Source organism: Paroedura picta, chromosome 13, assembly GCF_049243985.1.
Source record: "Paroedura picta isolate Pp20150507F chromosome 13, Ppicta_v3.0, whole genome shotgun sequence".
In the NCBI taxonomy this organism is placed as follows: domain Eukaryota; kingdom Metazoa; phylum Chordata; class Lepidosauria; order Squamata; family Gekkonidae; genus Paroedura; species Paroedura picta.
In genome coordinates this window covers 39,639,907-39,656,206 of record NC_135381.1, presented here as the reverse complement: position 1 = coordinate 39,656,206, position 16,300 = coordinate 39,639,907, and the positions used below count along the sequence as shown (strand labels likewise).

Sequence of the window (16,300 nt, the reverse complement as noted above, 5' to 3'; positions counted from 1 at the left end):
GTGAATTAGGCCACAGACACCGAAATGCCCCTCTGCTCTGATACACATGGCATAGTCACAGTACACAGGTGTCTACCCTGTTCCTTCTTCATTTTTTCACTGTTGATAAAATATTATGTGCCCACATGCTTCTTTCATGGTTGCTCCTTAGAAGAAGAATGGATTTTTGTACCCTGTTGTTTACTACTCAAAGGAGTCTCAAAGCGGTTTACAAACACCTTTCCCCTTTGTCTCCCCACAATAGTCAACCTGCAAGGAATGTGTGGCTGTGAGAGGTATGAGAGAACTGGGAATGGAATACAGTGACCCAGCAGGCCTCAGGTGTCTCAAAGCATTTTCCAATCATCTTCCCTTCCTCTCCCCATAGCAGGTTCCCCATGAGGGTGGTGGGATAGAGAGCCTCACATGGAAGCTGGCAACATTCTGATCGCTTATTCTACTGGCCCAACCCATGCCATTCCATGATAACAATGAAAACTGCTTTTTGCACTTATCCCATCTAGGATCAGGATACCTCAGTCATTCAGTAGTTATTTGGTCTAGCCGTCCAGAAGTGTCATTAAAAACGCATCCATTTTACTCAAAATTTCCCCTTAATTTTACAGCCCCTGTTGAAGGTAGAATGCTTCCTTCTTCTGTTTGCTTCTCAGTCACCTGTTCAAAATGGTCAGCTTCCTTTATGACTCCATTCCAGTCTTTAGCAGAGGTAGCTAACTCTTTACGTTGTAAATTCCTAGGGGAAATTGGAGGAGGATTTGCATTTCCCAAAGTCAAAAAGGCTCCTTTACTTTCCAGCAACTTTCTCCTTAGTTCTTCAAGTCTATCCACAATAGTCACCTGGTCTTCAGGTTGCAAATAGTTGAAGGATTTCATAAAATCTTCCTCAATTGAATTTTCGAGATGTAGTGTACTGGGGGGAAGGACTGTTATTTGATCGGAACAGCTAATTAAATCTTCCAGTGCCATTACTTCTGGTTTAACTTTAGTGTGATCCACTCTGGCACCCTTTGGGTAATTAGGGAGGAGAGGAGAAATTACAGTGTTGCAAAAAAACTCTTATTGGAATGATCTCTTTGCATCTTAAGTTCAACTTCCACCTTGGTATTCTTGAAGAACTGAAGGAAAGCAAAACTTTCTGTTATTTTAAGTACAGCTACCTATTTAAGAGCTGAATAACCATTTCTCCTCTCAAGCAGACAACTTAGATGGTTAATTACTTCATGCTTAGTACTCCAAGCTGGGATTTGTCCTTTGTAAGGATGGACAATTAAACATACTTTGTCGCCTGATAATATCAAGTTTTGGGAAGAATTTAGCCCCGACAAGCCACTTCTCTTTGGTTTATACTCATTAAAAGCAAAGTCTTTTACTGTAACGTTCACGTTCTGGGCTACTTTACTGTTAGGCTGACTTCCAATTAGTCTGTTTACCACTCCAGTTCGTGCCTCAAGACAGACTTTGATATCTTTCAATGAATCAAAAATAGCACTTACTGTTTTGGCTGTCAAAACTAACAGGTCAAGGTGTTCCTTTACTGTCCCACCGGTAAACTGTTTACTATTAGCCTCACAGCTGAAATTCTCTACATAGTTGTCTTCAACCATTTTTATTCCAATGCTGGTTGTGATGTCTTCGTCCTCCCTTGGACTTTCTGCTGAGCTTCCAGCCAAGGGTGCATAGTAGTTTGCAACCGGAACCCCATACTCTGTTAATTTCTCTGATGTAAAATAATCAACAATCCTGGTCTGTTTCTTAGCTGGAGCACACAATAAATCCTCCTTATCCCTAGCTCTTCTCCCCCATTTCATACAGACAACACATTGGAGCAGTAATAAGGCAATAAAACAGTCAAGTGGAGTTCAGTCAGTCACAAGCCGTCCTCCCCAAACTCCAGTCTGAGCAGCCAAATTAACCAAGCCAAAAAACCAACAGACTAATAGCTTTTCCCTAAAAGACGACAAATAAAACCATCAAAGAAGTCTAGCTCAGGTTACTTTGTTGCATCCGCCATCTTGCCTCTACTTTACTGCCATCTTTACTTTGTGACAAACCCTCTTAATTAAGCTGCATATTTGTTAGATTTCGTGGTGATGCTGTTTACTAAATTACTGCTTCATTTACTCTCTCCTTATATTTGCACTCTGATTATTCCCGCTTCATTGTCTGAGGAAGTGTGCATGCACATGAAAGCTCACACTTAAAATAAAGCATTTAAAGGTGCCATTGGACTAAAATTTTAATCTTTACTTTGTAAAAATGCCTCAGTTACTTTCTGACAAACAGGGTTTTTAGGGAAAAGTCGACTCTACACCTTTCCAGATCAAAGGATCTAATACTGGGACAGTGGGCTTCATTTTGAAGGAAAAAATTGCCTCAGTGAGAGAGTAGAGAGGTATCTGTTAAAGCTTGCATAACATCTGGCTCTCGAGTTCATAAAAGGATGAGTGGAGGGGTAAAACACATTCTTTGCTTACAGAATTTCTCAGGTTCAGGCCTTGGCATTTATAGTGACAGTGACTGAGGTATGAGCTGTTGGGGAAGACCTTTCTCTACCTGAGGAGAGTCGCAGCCAGTCATAGTAACCAATGTACTTCTAGGTGGATCAGTGATATGAGCCAGGGTTCATAAGTTGAGAGCGTCTAAAATCGAGCTGGGTCAGGCTACCCACAATGAAAGGAAGAAAGCCAGACCTGTGTAGTTCCATTCTGCTTACCATTGAAGGTATGCAGAGAAGGCCTGACTTGGGTTCTTCAGCCCCCAACAGTCCATCAAATAGCTTGTAAAGCTGGCTTGACTCATTTGAGCTGTTTATCACCAGAAAAGGGGGAGAGAATCAGGTTTTTCAAAGCAGCTGTGGTCCTTGGAGTTGGAATGGGAAGCTAGAAGTAAGGATTCTGTATGTTTGTTTTTGAGTTTTAACTCTTTCCATATATGTAACAGCTGAATTGAGGGCAAGAAATGGGCCAACTCTCCTGTCCTCTAGTCTCTATGCATTCATCCGAGCTTCTGAAGAAGAACCTACAGACTAGGCTTTTAGAAGAAACTGAAAGGAATGCAAAGACCCTGGGAGTAGGAAATATAATCTCCTAGCCCATGTATGATTTCATTGAATGAGTAGAAACCTGAGCCGGTGTGGCATAGTGGTTAAAGTGCTGAATTAGGCCTCATGGAAGCCCATGTTCACATTCTTGCTTCCCATAAAAACATCTCATTTGAATGTTCTTGAGCCAGATTAGTGTACCTTACTGTGTGTATGAGGATGAAATGGAGTGGTGTGAAGGATACATGCTGTCCTGAACTCCTTGGAAGAAAATTGGACATATTTACAATGAAAAATTACTACAATCAATACAATACAATACAAAACCTTTAATGGCATTCACGATATAAAACAATATACAAATCGGTTCTGTAATACAAGTCTAAAAAACTGTGAGGAAAAGTTACAACAGGCAAGGGAGCAGCAAATACAAAAAGATGAAGCCAGTGACGTTTACTTCTTTACCCTATGGGGGGTCATTACTATAGATAAAAAACCTGGCTACCCGTTCAAACCAAGAGGAAGGTTGAGTTGGAGTGGATCTTGGCTACCCGTTCAGTGGTCTCCGAGCACTAAAATCAAACCCGACAGGCTGGTTGCAGAAATTAACTTAGTGTATTGGCAGTGTCTGTGTTAAACAAAAGGCAGGAGTGACATTTTTTGGAAACTCTCATTGGCTGTTTTTTTGATCTCCAGATCTGCTTGTGGAGGACGTACCCAGATAGCCACCAGTAGTGCCTCACGAAATTGGGATCAATCAGGAAATAGGAAAGCTACCCTAGAGATGTGGTTATACAAGACCTGCAGATTAAGCTTTGATAGGTGTTAACCACAGCTGTCCCCTCATTTAAAGCTGATCAGTTCTTTTTGCCAATTCATGGATGATCAGGTATATTGTAGATCAGCAGTTAACACATCTACTCTGTTCTGAATGGGTAGGGAAACCTTACGATGTGATAGAGCAAGGGTAGTCAAACTGCGGCCCTCCAGATGTCCATGGACTACAATTCCGAGAAGCCCCTGCCAGCATTTGCTGGCAGGGGCTTCTGGGAATTGTAGTCCATGGACATCTGGAGGGCCGCAGTTTGACTACCCCTGTGATAGAGTATCTAACAAGGATCAGAGAGGTTCTGGATCAAAACCATAGGCCAGTCACAATGTGGCGTAAGCTTTGCTTCCCTAACATTCATCTGCTTCCCAACTGTGTGTCTCATGGGGGTAAACCAGGCTTTCTCAACCAGAGTTTCATGAAACCCTGGGGATTCTTGATGGCCCTGGAAGGGTTTCCCACATGGGTGGGAGTTAATTAATTTTTAATATATTTTTAAAAATTGTTAAACATTTATCAGGTGATATGATCATGTATGGTCATGTTGACCCACCTACCGCTCCCAAAATGGCCAAAGATAGAATCATAGAATCATAGAACCATAGAGTTGGAAGGGGCCACACAGGCCATCTAGTCCAACCCCCTGCTCAATGCAGGATCAGCCCAAAGCATCCTAAAGCATCCAAGAAAAGTGTGTATCCAACCTTTGCTTGAAGACTGCCAGTGAGGGGGAGCTCACCACCTCCTTAGGCAGGCTATTCCAGATGTACCTGGAGAGTGTGGGAAGGGGAGGGGCCTTGGGTGGGCGTGTCCACAACTCTGCTTCCGAAGCATACTCTGCATGATCATGCCACTTCTGGGGTTTCTCAGAGCCTGAACAATGTTTCAGGGGCTTCTCAATGGTATAAAAGTTGTGAACGACTGGGGTAAACAGATGTGTTGATGTGCAGGTGAAGGTGACATACACAGCTTGGCTCTGCTAATACATCCAGGTTCCTGGAGATGTTGTTTAGGCTGACGCTTAACATCTGGATTGAAGCAGATAACCCTGCATTTAAGAAACATGTATTTGGGACCATGAGCCGAGGGCAAGGTTTATTTAAATGGGTGGGGAAAAGTTTAAGCCATGAAAATATGTGTGATATTAATTGAAATGTACAAAATGGACGCAAAACATTAAATTCATACCATCATGGCTTTGGTGTGTACTGTGGGCGGGGAAGAGCAGCTGCTTGACCTAACTTGCCTCCCGAATCTTCAAAGGCTTCCAAGTGCTATTTGAATGTGTATGTTCAAAATTATTTAGATTTATTTATTATTACGGTCAGATCAGTCACAGATACAATTCAGAAGTCCGAAACAACCGTCACATTAATCCTGCAGAAATAGACATTTAACAAGGTTGAAGGCATTTATCAGAGCATAATTATACCGAATAAAACAGCTTGACTAATTTAAATTACAATAAAAATAGTTTTTTAAATAGCAAAGGTAGACTAAGTATAATTTTAGGACTGCATCCCATCCTCTGTCTCATTTGGAATAATTAGTATGGAAATGGTACACATGGGATGTTGCCGCCACCTGAGCCCCTGCATCGCTTGCCTTCCCACTGGCGCCCCTGACTTCCTGCCGCCCACTGGGGGGCGCTGCCAGCAGCAGCTGCACAGTGCCATGCAGAGGGGGAGCCCCAGCCATGGCAACCGATGGAGAGCACCAAAGGTGAGCCGGCGGCAGAGTGAGTGGCAGGGCAGCCCCCGAGATAGCAGCCGGGGAGGAGGACAAGGAGGAGCCGTGGACCAGTAACAACTGATCTATGGACCGGTACCAGTCTCTGAACCGGGGGTTGTGGACCACTGCTGCAGAATATATGTAAATAAAGTGGGTTACCAGCTATGGTGCCCACCAATCTGCATTTTCTTTAGGTAGTATGCCATCAGATCCTGGACCTTTGCCATTTTTTAGCTGACCAATGTGGGGTTTTATTTCTTGTGCATGGACAAGTGGCCAAGTTTGTAAGTTCTCTGTGATTATAAGAGGAGTATCCTGTATATGATCATCATATACATTTTGGAAAAAAAGACTATTTGTCTGAAGAAACATAAACATTACATGGTGAAGTTCTACCTTTTTCTTTCATAACTTCCAAGTATGTTCCTAACTTCTTTTTCTTATCTCTCTCGCTCTTTTTCTTCTTCTTTTTGGGATGTATAAGGTATTTGTAGTTCCTGCTGTGCCTCATGAGTCCTCTCCAGATTATAGGTTTTAACACTACAATATAGTGAGATTAGGGTCTTTTTTTCTTTTACAGACTCTTTATCCAAGATCGTACAAGTTTAAAGGATCATAGTCATTAGCGATATTTATAAACGATACTTTGTTAGATTTTCTAGATCTAGAATTTCCTTTTAAGTTTTGCCTGATCATCTTATTCGCTTATCAAAATATTCAGTGCTGAGACATTTGATAAAAGTGTTTAAAGGAAAAATAACAAGAAGAAGTCTCAGAGCGGCATACACACATCTTTCCCTTCCTCTCCCCACAACAGACACCCTGTGAGGTAGGTGGGGCTGAGAGAGCTTTATCAGAACTGCCCTAAGAGAACAACTCTTAAGAGAACTGTGATTAGCCCATGGTCACCCACCTGGCTGCATGTGGGGGAGTGAGGAATCAAACAAGGTTCTCCAGATTAGAGTCTGCTCCTCTTAACAACTACATCAGGGGTAGTCAAACTGCGGCCCTCCAGATGTCCATGGACTACAATTCCCAGAAGCAAATGCTGGCAGGGGCTTCTGGGAATTGTAGTCCATGGACATCTGGAGGGCCGCAGTTTGACTACCCCTGAACTACATCACGCTGGCTCTGAAAGAAGCTGAATATATAAGTAAAAATGGTTACCTTCTAGGTATATAAGTATCTGGAATTTAAATACATTTGGCAATAGGGAATTGCATACTAGGATGTAGTCAATTATCCTAGCTCCATTTCCTGCCATGAAGGTGAACTCACCAGAATAATCACCATAAAAGGAATCATTCAGAATGTCTGCATACAAGTTCAGCTAAACATAAACCATCACAATCTGACTTTTGATCCTTAAATGAATAGCCTTGTGGCAATCTCATCCCTTCCTTCTCCTTGTCCAGAAGTGTTATTTTAAATTTGGCTCCTAATAAGGCATCATCTAAGTCTAGGCATGCTTTCTAAATGCCAGTTAGGACCATATAGTCCTCCCGATTGTCTAGGACAGGCTTGGCCAAACTGTGGCTCTCCAGATATTCATGGACTCCCAGGGGCTCATGGTAATTGTAGTCCATGGACATCTGGAGAGCCACAGTCCCCCTCCCCCCCCACACACACACACCTGTGTAGGGCAAGTTTGCATATCTACTGATCAAGGACCAGCCAATTTCCCTCAGTTTGTACTTTTTTAATTCTTGGGGGGAGGTGGTGGTGGTGGTGGTTAGGTTCTGTCAAGTTGTTTTCGACTCATCGTGACTGCAGGACCAAAGGCCCACCATCCAACTCTTTCTGCAGTCATTTCTTAATTTTTTTGGAATGTCAAGCCACTTGTTTTTTGTTTTTGTTTTTTGTCTACCTCTTTTCTCATGGATAATTATAACAATCAGATTTCCCTTCTTCTGTGTTAGCCCTATAGCAGGGGTAGTCAAACTGCGGCCCTTCAGATGTCCATGGATTACAATCCCCATGAGCCCCTGCCAGCAAATACAAATCCTGCCAGGAGCTCATGGGAATTGTAGTCCATGGACATCTGGAGGGCCACAGTTTGACTACCCCTGCCCTATAGCCTTGGCCAGCTGATTCAGTGGAGAGATTAGAAAATATTTTGCCTTTAAGGAAGCAGAGATGAGAATGCCCAAACTTCTCTTTAACCTTCCCAATCCTGCCTGGGACTATTTCCAGCTTGTACAACAGCTCTAAATCATCTGCAGTTCATGTCTCATGGATAATAACAGAACATCTGTAAAAGAAAGGAATCTCTGGGTAAATAAGTCACCAAAATCATCTGGATGCATTCCATGATATGATTTCTAATGGCTTGGTTTACATTTCATAGCAATGTTTGTGGGATAGCCAGTTGTGGTCTGTATTATTACATACTGGGTCAAAATCCAGTAAATGAGCAGAGGGCTGATTTATTTCCTTGCTGATACTCAAGGTTTTTGAGAAACCCTGGGATTCCTTAATACCCCTAAAGGGTTTCCCAACTGGGTGGGAGTTTATTGTTATTGTTATTGTTATTGTTATTGTTATTGTTATTGTTATTGTTATTGTTATTGTTATTGTTATTGTTATTGTTATTGTTATTGTTATTGTTATTGTTATTGTTAAACATTTATTGGGTGATGACCATATATGGTCATGTTGACCCCTCACCACTCCCAAAATGGCCAATGATGGGGGTGGGAAAGGGAGGGGCCCCAAGTGGGTGTGTACCCAGCTATGCCTTCCAACTGTATTCTGCATTATTGCGCCTCTTCTGGGGTTTCTCAAAGCCTGAAGAATATTTCAGGGGGTTCTCAATGATAAAAAACATTGAGAGAGGCTGCTCTAGGACATTCAATCATCAGAAAGGCCAAAGCTGAGGGAAGCCCACTGTAACAAGAAAAGATTTTTCAGTTATGTGAGGTAAAGTAAAGGAGGTAATAGGCCCACTGTTGGGTGCGGATGGACAAACTCTAATGGAAGATGCAGAGAAAGCAGAAAGGCTCAGCGCCTATTTTACATCTGTTTTTTTCCCACAGGTCAAAGGGTTTAGGCACATCTAGAGATGGCAGTAGCCAAGAGATAGTGTCTGGGTGGCAGGTTAACATGGATAGAGAGGTTGTCAAGAGGCATTTAGCTGTACTAGATGAGTTCAAATCCCCTGGGCCGGATGAAATGCACCCGAGAGTGCTCAAAGAACTTTCCAGAGAACTTGCACAACCCTTGTCCATCATCTTCGGGACCTCTTTAAGGACTGGAGATGTCCCGGAGGACTGGAAGAGCGCAAACGTTATTCCGATCTTCAAAAAAGGGAGGAAGGATGCCCGGGAAACTACAGACCAGTGAGTCTGACCTCTGTTGTGGGGAAGATAATGGAGCAGATATTAAAGGGAGCGATCTGCAAACATCTGGAGGACAATTTGGTGATCCAAGGAAGTCAGCATGGATTTGTCTCCAGCAGGTCCTGTCAGACCAACCTGGTTTCCTTTTTTGACCAAGCAACAGGTTTGTTGGATCGTGAAAATTCGGTTGATGTCGTTTACTTGGATTTCAATAAAACTTTTGATAAGGTTCCCCATGATGTTCTGATGGATAAATTGAAGGACTGCAATCTGGATGTTCAGATAGTTAGGTGGATAGGGAATTGGTTAGAGAACCGCACTCAAAGAGTTGTTTTGGTGGGTTCTATCATGCAGTTTATATGCTCAACATGTTTACCCATATTATGAGATCGTATGAGTCCCCATGATGTTCTGATGGATAAATTGAAGGACTGCAATCTGGATTTTCAGATAGTTAGCTGGATAGGGAATTGGTTAGAGAACCAACCACACTCAAAGGGTTGTTGTCTAAGGTGTTTCATCAGACTGGAGGGAGGTGAGTAGCGATGTACCTCAGGGCTCGGTGCTCGGTCCGGTACTTTTAAACATATTTATTGATGATCTAGATGAGGGGGTGGAGGGACTACTCATCAAGTTTGCAGATGACACCAAATTGGGAGGACTGGCAAATACACCAGAAGGTAGAGACAGAGTTCAATGGAATCTGAACACAATGGAAAAATGGGCAAATGAGAACAAAATGCAATTTAATAAAGATAAGTGTAAAGTTTTGCATCTGGGTCAGAAAAATGCAAAGCATGCCTACTGGATGGGGGATACGCTTCTAGGTAACACTGTGTGTGAACGAGATGGGGTACTTTTGGATTGTAAACTAAACATGAGTAGGGAGTGTGATGCAGCAGTAAAAAAGTTGAATGCCATTATGGGCTGTATCGACAGGGGCATCACATCAAAATCACAAGATTTCATAGTCCCATTGTATACGGCACTGGTCAGATCACACCTGGAGTACTGTGTGCAGTTCTGGAGGCCTTACTTCAAGGAGGATGTAGATAAAATTGAAAGGGTACAAAGGAGAGTGACGAGGATGATATGGGGCCAAGGGACCAAGCTCTATGAAGATAGGTTGAGGGACTTGGGAATGTTCAGCCAGGAGAAAAGGAGGTTGTTAGGGGACATGATAGCCCTCTAAGTATTTGAAAGGTTGTCATTTGGAGGAGGGCAGGATGCTGTTCCCATTGGCTGCAGAGGAGAGGACATGCAGTAATGGGTTTAAACTACTAGTACAACGATATAGGCTAGATATCAGGAAAAAAATTTCACAGTCAGAGTAGTTCAGCAGTGGAATAGGCTGCCTAAGGAGGTGGTGAGCTCCCCCTCACTGCCAGTCTTCAAGCAAAGGTTGGATACAGACTTTTCTTGGATGCTTTAGGATGCTTTGGGCTGATCCTGCGTTGACCAGGGGGTTGGACTAGATGGCCTGTGTGGCCCCTTCCAACTCTATGATTCTGTGATTCTGACAACATGCTGTTGTCCCCTTAATAGCGTTGGCTGGTTTTGGTGAGCATTACTGTAATTTGCTATTTCTGGTGTAACCAAGTAGTTAGTGAGATCACGGGGAGTTGCAAAAGGTATCTTATTACATCATTGTCTTCCCTCAGAGCATCCTTTATATTGCTTGCCAGAGAGCCCATATAGGTCAGTTGCCTTCGTCCCTTTGTAGAAGTGTTGACGTCAGTTTGTGCCATTAGATTTTTGTCATGCATTCATGAGCTGAGCTGAGCATCTAACTTGAAATCTTGAGTAATTACTAATTACAATGCAATTGCCTTGCATCGCAATATTCGTTCCTTCTCCCTCTTGAATTATAGAATGACTCTTAATGCACAAATAACAGAACATTGTTATATTAAAATGACAAGGTGATGATTAAAAATTATAAGCACAAATAATCGTTCCTGAGCCAGGCATGGGAAGCAGGCTTTGATCAATTAGGCATGTTTACTTGGTAGAAGATTGGGCGGGGGAGTGCTAAGTGACTTGTGGATGTAATTGTCAAATACTTTCATTGGAGCTATTGCCTGTGTTGGTTTCTCGTGCTGAATGTATCCAGTGGGTGTGTTTCTGAAGGTTCCTCACCATCTGTGTTAAGGACAGCACGGTACAGAAACGATGGTGACCCTCCTGTTAGTCTGGTGCAATGGATAAGTGCGTGAGCTGGCTTTAGGCATCCTGTTACTACTTCTGTCCTCACTCTTGACATTTAACATAGCTGAGGCTCTTGCAATTTCTATTTTCTAATGTTATTGTTATGATCATATTAAGTTATTACTGTTATAATGTTATTACTGTTATCCCCTGTTACCATATGTTATCTGTATCTTTTCCTTTTTCCTGTAAGCTGCCCCGAGCCCTCGGGAGGGCGGTATATAAATATTTATATATAATTATTTATGATTATAAATAAATCTCAACCACCAAGGAGGATTCAGATCTGTGAATTCACACAAGGAGGCCCACATAATTATCCTGTGGGTGGAACAACATCTCCTTTTTACTTGAGCAAAGCACATAAAGGGCATGGCCAATGTACAAGCAGACTGGCTGGGCCGTCAGATGATAGTGTCAGGATCAGTCCCCTGCTCTCTGCCAGGTCTGTGCCAAGCTAACCAGAGAGACTCCATCTTTGTGTGTGTGTAACTTCAGTTGCTAGTTTAACCCATGTAACCATTTGTGCTTATGACTCTGTAGCATTCCTTTGGACCTCTATCCTCCCTTTGATGCCCCTGAGCTTTTCACACTGCATGTTCCCCTGCTGTGATACTTTGTTGCAAGTACCCCTGTAAACAGCTTATCTACAACCTGAGGTGTCGAGCAGACCAAGGCTGCGGCAACAGAGACACTTTGGCAGGAAGCCCAGGATGGCACCTGGTTGGGGGATGTCACCCCTCCCCTGGGAACGGGGTTGGCTTAGGTGGGAGAATTGTATTGATAACTGCTTGCTTTCCCGATATCGAACAGTCTTGACTTCAGATGTTTGAGTATTCAGATCTACTTCCAATTAAAGCTTTCTTTTCATAGAAGCCTTGTTGTGAGTCTGTCTGCCTCTGACATATAGTTAAGGCAGAATGGTCCCTGATGGACAGAACGCACAAGATGCGAAGCAATTCAACAGGTACTATTCTAGTTTGTTTGTGCAGCAGCTCCTTCCTGGCTTCCTGCTTTCTAATCCTTTTACTTAAATTAATAACAGTTTAGTTTCAAGTTCTTGTTATAATTTTCCAGAGAGTGACTGGGCTCGAGAAGATACCCAGACTGGAAGCAGGTGCCTCCCACCAAGGGAGGCAGGAAGCTGAAATTTAGTCCTGCCTCCCTCAAAGAGTGGTGGGAAACACCCACCAGGGTGTCCTCCTGATCCCAGAGGCTAAGGGCCCTTCTCGGTGAGTAGTCAATAGCTGGTTTCATGAAACTCTGGTTGAGAAGTGTGGTCTAGCCCAGGGGTGGTCAACCTACGGCATTTGCTGGCAGGGGCTCATGAGAATTGTAGTCCATGGACATCTGGAGGACCACAGGTTGATTACCCCTGGTCTAGTCAAACTGGGTCCTGGTACCTGTGTCCATGTTCAAATTAAGGGTCAGACAATGAAGAGGCCATGGAGGAAGTTCCATAAAGGTGAGGCTGCCTTGGAAAATGCCCTGTCTTGTATGTCATCCACATGAGCATCTGTAATTGGCGGGACACTCCAGAAAGCAATCTTTTTGTGATCTTAATTCCTGGGCTTCAGAGAAGCTTTGATAACTAGGAATGCAAATGGCCCATTTTTCAGATCTCTCTAGAAAATCGGGGTTCTCGGTGACCCTGGTTCCAACCTTCAGTTTTCTATCTCGGGCGGCACCATCCCACTAATGTTTAAACCTCCATAAGTCTATATAAGATGTGCAATCTAAATGAAAAAGCACTTTGCACAAAGATATAATATATGCCTCTTTTCAGAAGAATGTGGTGTGGACAACTGTCTGAAAGGGCATTAGACAGCCAGCCCGCTAGGCTTTTAACAAAATTAGCACAGTGAAGCTTTCAAGAGCTCTCAGCGTCGCAACTTTTAAAACAGGAAGCAGAAGGAATAGAGGTGTGCCCATGACTGATCTCTCCTGAACTGTTCGTTTTCTTGTGCACTGAATTGGCTGTTCAGCCTGTGTTACTGCTACCACAACACACACCCATCAGAACTGTCTGAAAGTCCTCCTTAATGTCTCATGGAAATGCATTCTCTGTAACTGTGTGCAGAGTGTACACAGTGTTGGGGGATTGGGGAAAGGATGGCTATGCCCCTTTCCCAAGTGCTCCATGTCTCAATGGGAGCCCCTTGAAATCTCAGTCTGGCACAGAAGGGGATTCCCCTTGATCCATGTGAAGGCACAGGAAACTATGCGGAAACAGACCACTGATATATAAGTAGACCAGTGGTCCCCAACCTGCGGTCCGCGGCCCGGTGCTGGGCCGTGAAGGCCATGGCGCCGGGCTGCGGTTCCCTCTCCCCGCCCCCCCTCGCAGTAAAAAACTTCCCAGGCCGCAAGCTTGCGGCCCGGGAAGCTTCTTACTGTGGGAGGGTGGGGAGAGGGAATCAGGGCCGCGCTGTGCATTGCGCATGCGCGGCTCAGCCACATATGCGCACATGCGTGCTGCGCAGTCGAAATCGCGCACGCGCAGCACTTTCGCGTATGCGTGAAAGTGCCACGCACGCGTGATTTCAGCCGCGCTGCGCGCATGTGCGCATGTGTGGCCCGGCCACACGGGCACGATGCGTGGGCACGGCCACGCATGCGCGCTGCACGCGCGTGGCCGTCGCCCTGCCAGTCCCCAGCCAAAAAAAGGTTGGGGACCACTGAAGTAGACCACCAAAGTTGTGACGTAGAGACAGATGATGGGAAACCACCTCCCACAGTCTCTTGCCATGTAAAAACTATGGAGTCTCCAGCTGTGACCTGGCATTCTGGAGTTGTGTTTTTGCTGTTTTTTTAGAAGGACTGGCTCTGCTAGTATGCTTGTGCAATATACTTGTCAACCACACATTTTGCTGTCTCTTTGAATGCATGCTGAAAAGTACAGAAAAGCAAGGGTAGGTCAGTCAGCGTGAAGATTATTCCATGACTTTACACCCTTGACTTATTGCTGCTCATGGCGCATCTGTGAACCAGCATGGTGCAACAATAAACAGTGGCAGTTTCTAATCTGGCAAACCAAGTTTGATTCCCCGCTCTTCCACATGTAGCCAGCTGGGTGACCTTGAGCTCGGTACAGCCCTGATAGTGTCGTTCTCATAGAGCAGTCCTGTCAGTGCTCTCTCAGCCGCACCTGCACCACAGGGTGTCTGTTGTGGGGAGAGGAAGGGAAGGTGATTGTAAAGCCACTTTGAGGCCCTTTCGGGCAATGAAAAGCGGAGTATAAAAACCAACTCTTCTTCTATTGATGCTTGGCTTGTTCTTCCTGTCCTTGGCTTACTTGGTCTGGTGACAGTGGTCCTGACCACGACCTGAGTGAGGTAATAACTCTGGCTCTCCATCTTTCTGTCATGTGACTGTTGCCATTGCAATTTCCTGTCATGTGCCTGCAGCTCGGTAGGTCTCACGCTGCTACCCTTGGTGTGAATAAATATCGCTGGAAAGGTTGAAAATTTGTCTCAGGACAATTTCAGAAGGAGTAAAATAAAAAGTCTTAGATTTTTCTTCTGTGACATGTATGGGAGGGCTGCATTTTTGAATGACGTTTTGCAAAAATCTCTCTCTGCACTTAATATGCACTGGTGAAAGTTAGGCTGAATTTTTCCCCCTTGCAATTTGGAATGCTAGGCACAGCCATGGTCTGCCTTGCCCTATGCTCTTGCAGCAAAATAATGGATGTTAAGCATGTTCTAGACTTTTGTTCTCCATCCCCACTGACTTTGGGCTTCCCAGGTACATGAATCAAGGCTGCCAGAAGAAAGATCTCTTTTAAAAATTTATTCCCTTCAACTGTTAACCTTGTCGTAAATGCCAGTAGCCGCCACTACCATAGTGTATGAATAGCCCCGTGGTGCCGATCAAGGCCCTTCTTCCATGAGGTTTTTACTCTTATCCCCCCCCAGAGAAGGACTAGAAAGCCAATGTGGCATGATAGCTGGAGTGTTAGACTAGATTTCGCTTCAAATCCTGGCTGGCTATGAACCATGCTACTTGAACTTAGCTAGGCATTCCCTGTCAGCACCTCAAAGAGTGGGGAGGATAAAAATGTTTATTTTAATTTTACTCTTCTTCCCTTTGGGAACCCAAAAGTGGCACATGACTGGCTTTCTATTTCCATTTTAGCCTGAGAGTATGGGACTGTCCCTGGATCACCCCGCACGCTTCTGTGGCACAGTGGGGAATTGAACCTGCGACTCCCAGATGCTAGCCTGATACTTTGACCACTAGGAATATGTTTGTCACCCAGAGCTCTATATAGGGAGGATGGGCTAAAAACCTACGAAATAAAGCTGAGATCCAAATGCATGAGGCAAATCTGGCCACCCTGACTGAATAAGGAATCTCCAGCTTGGAAGAGGCCTCCTATTTTATCCCAGATCTTTTAGGGTCTGTTTCCAGCAGACTACTTGCTGGAGATAGTTGCTTGCCTTTGTTATTGTTGGCAGAGCTTAAATATCCAAAGGAGGTGCAGAGCACAGCTGCTTATGGACTGGGGGGGGTGGGGGTTTGGAATGGTCCTCTAGTGTGTTTACTTCATCCCTGTCATAGTGTACCCCTGTCCTGTTTAATTCTAAATCCACCCTCCATTGCTTGGATAGCTCTCTATTTAACATGTCTTCCATACTATGAGCTGTGGTGATGGGCAGCTTTCAGCTTAACACATGGGCTTTACTCACTTGTAAGAGATTTGAAGAAGAAGAAGAATTGGTTCTTATATGCTGCTTTTCTCTACCTGAAGGAGTCTCAAAGCAACTTACATTCACCTTCCCTTTCCTCTCCCCACAACAGACACCCTGTGAGGGAGGTGGGGCTGAGAGAGCCTGATATTCTTGCTCGGTCAGAATAGCTCTAACAGGAGTCTCAAAGCAGTTTACAGTCGCTTTCCTTTTCCTCTCCCCACAACCGACACCCTGTGAGGTGGGTGAGGCTGAGAGAGCCCTGAGATTACTGATCAGTTAGAACAGCTTTATTAGCATCCTGGTGAGCCCAAAGTCACCCAGCTGGCTGCATGTGGGGGAGTGCAGAATCGAACCCGGCTCGCCAGATTAGAAGTCCGCACTCCTAACCACTACACCAAATTGGGGTTGCTTTCCTTTTATGATGCTGCTGTGTTAAACTGATACCTGTTACACCTGTTTT

The 16,300-nt window shown here is 44.3% G+C and overlaps 1 protein-coding gene across 8 annotated transcripts in view; it reads left to right on the top strand.

Annotated features, from left to right (window-relative positions):
- TENM1 (teneurin transmembrane protein 1) overlaps positions 1-16,300 on the top strand; it is a 534,679-nt gene that overhangs the window by 18,109 nt on the left and 500,270 nt on the right. The window lies entirely within an intron of this gene.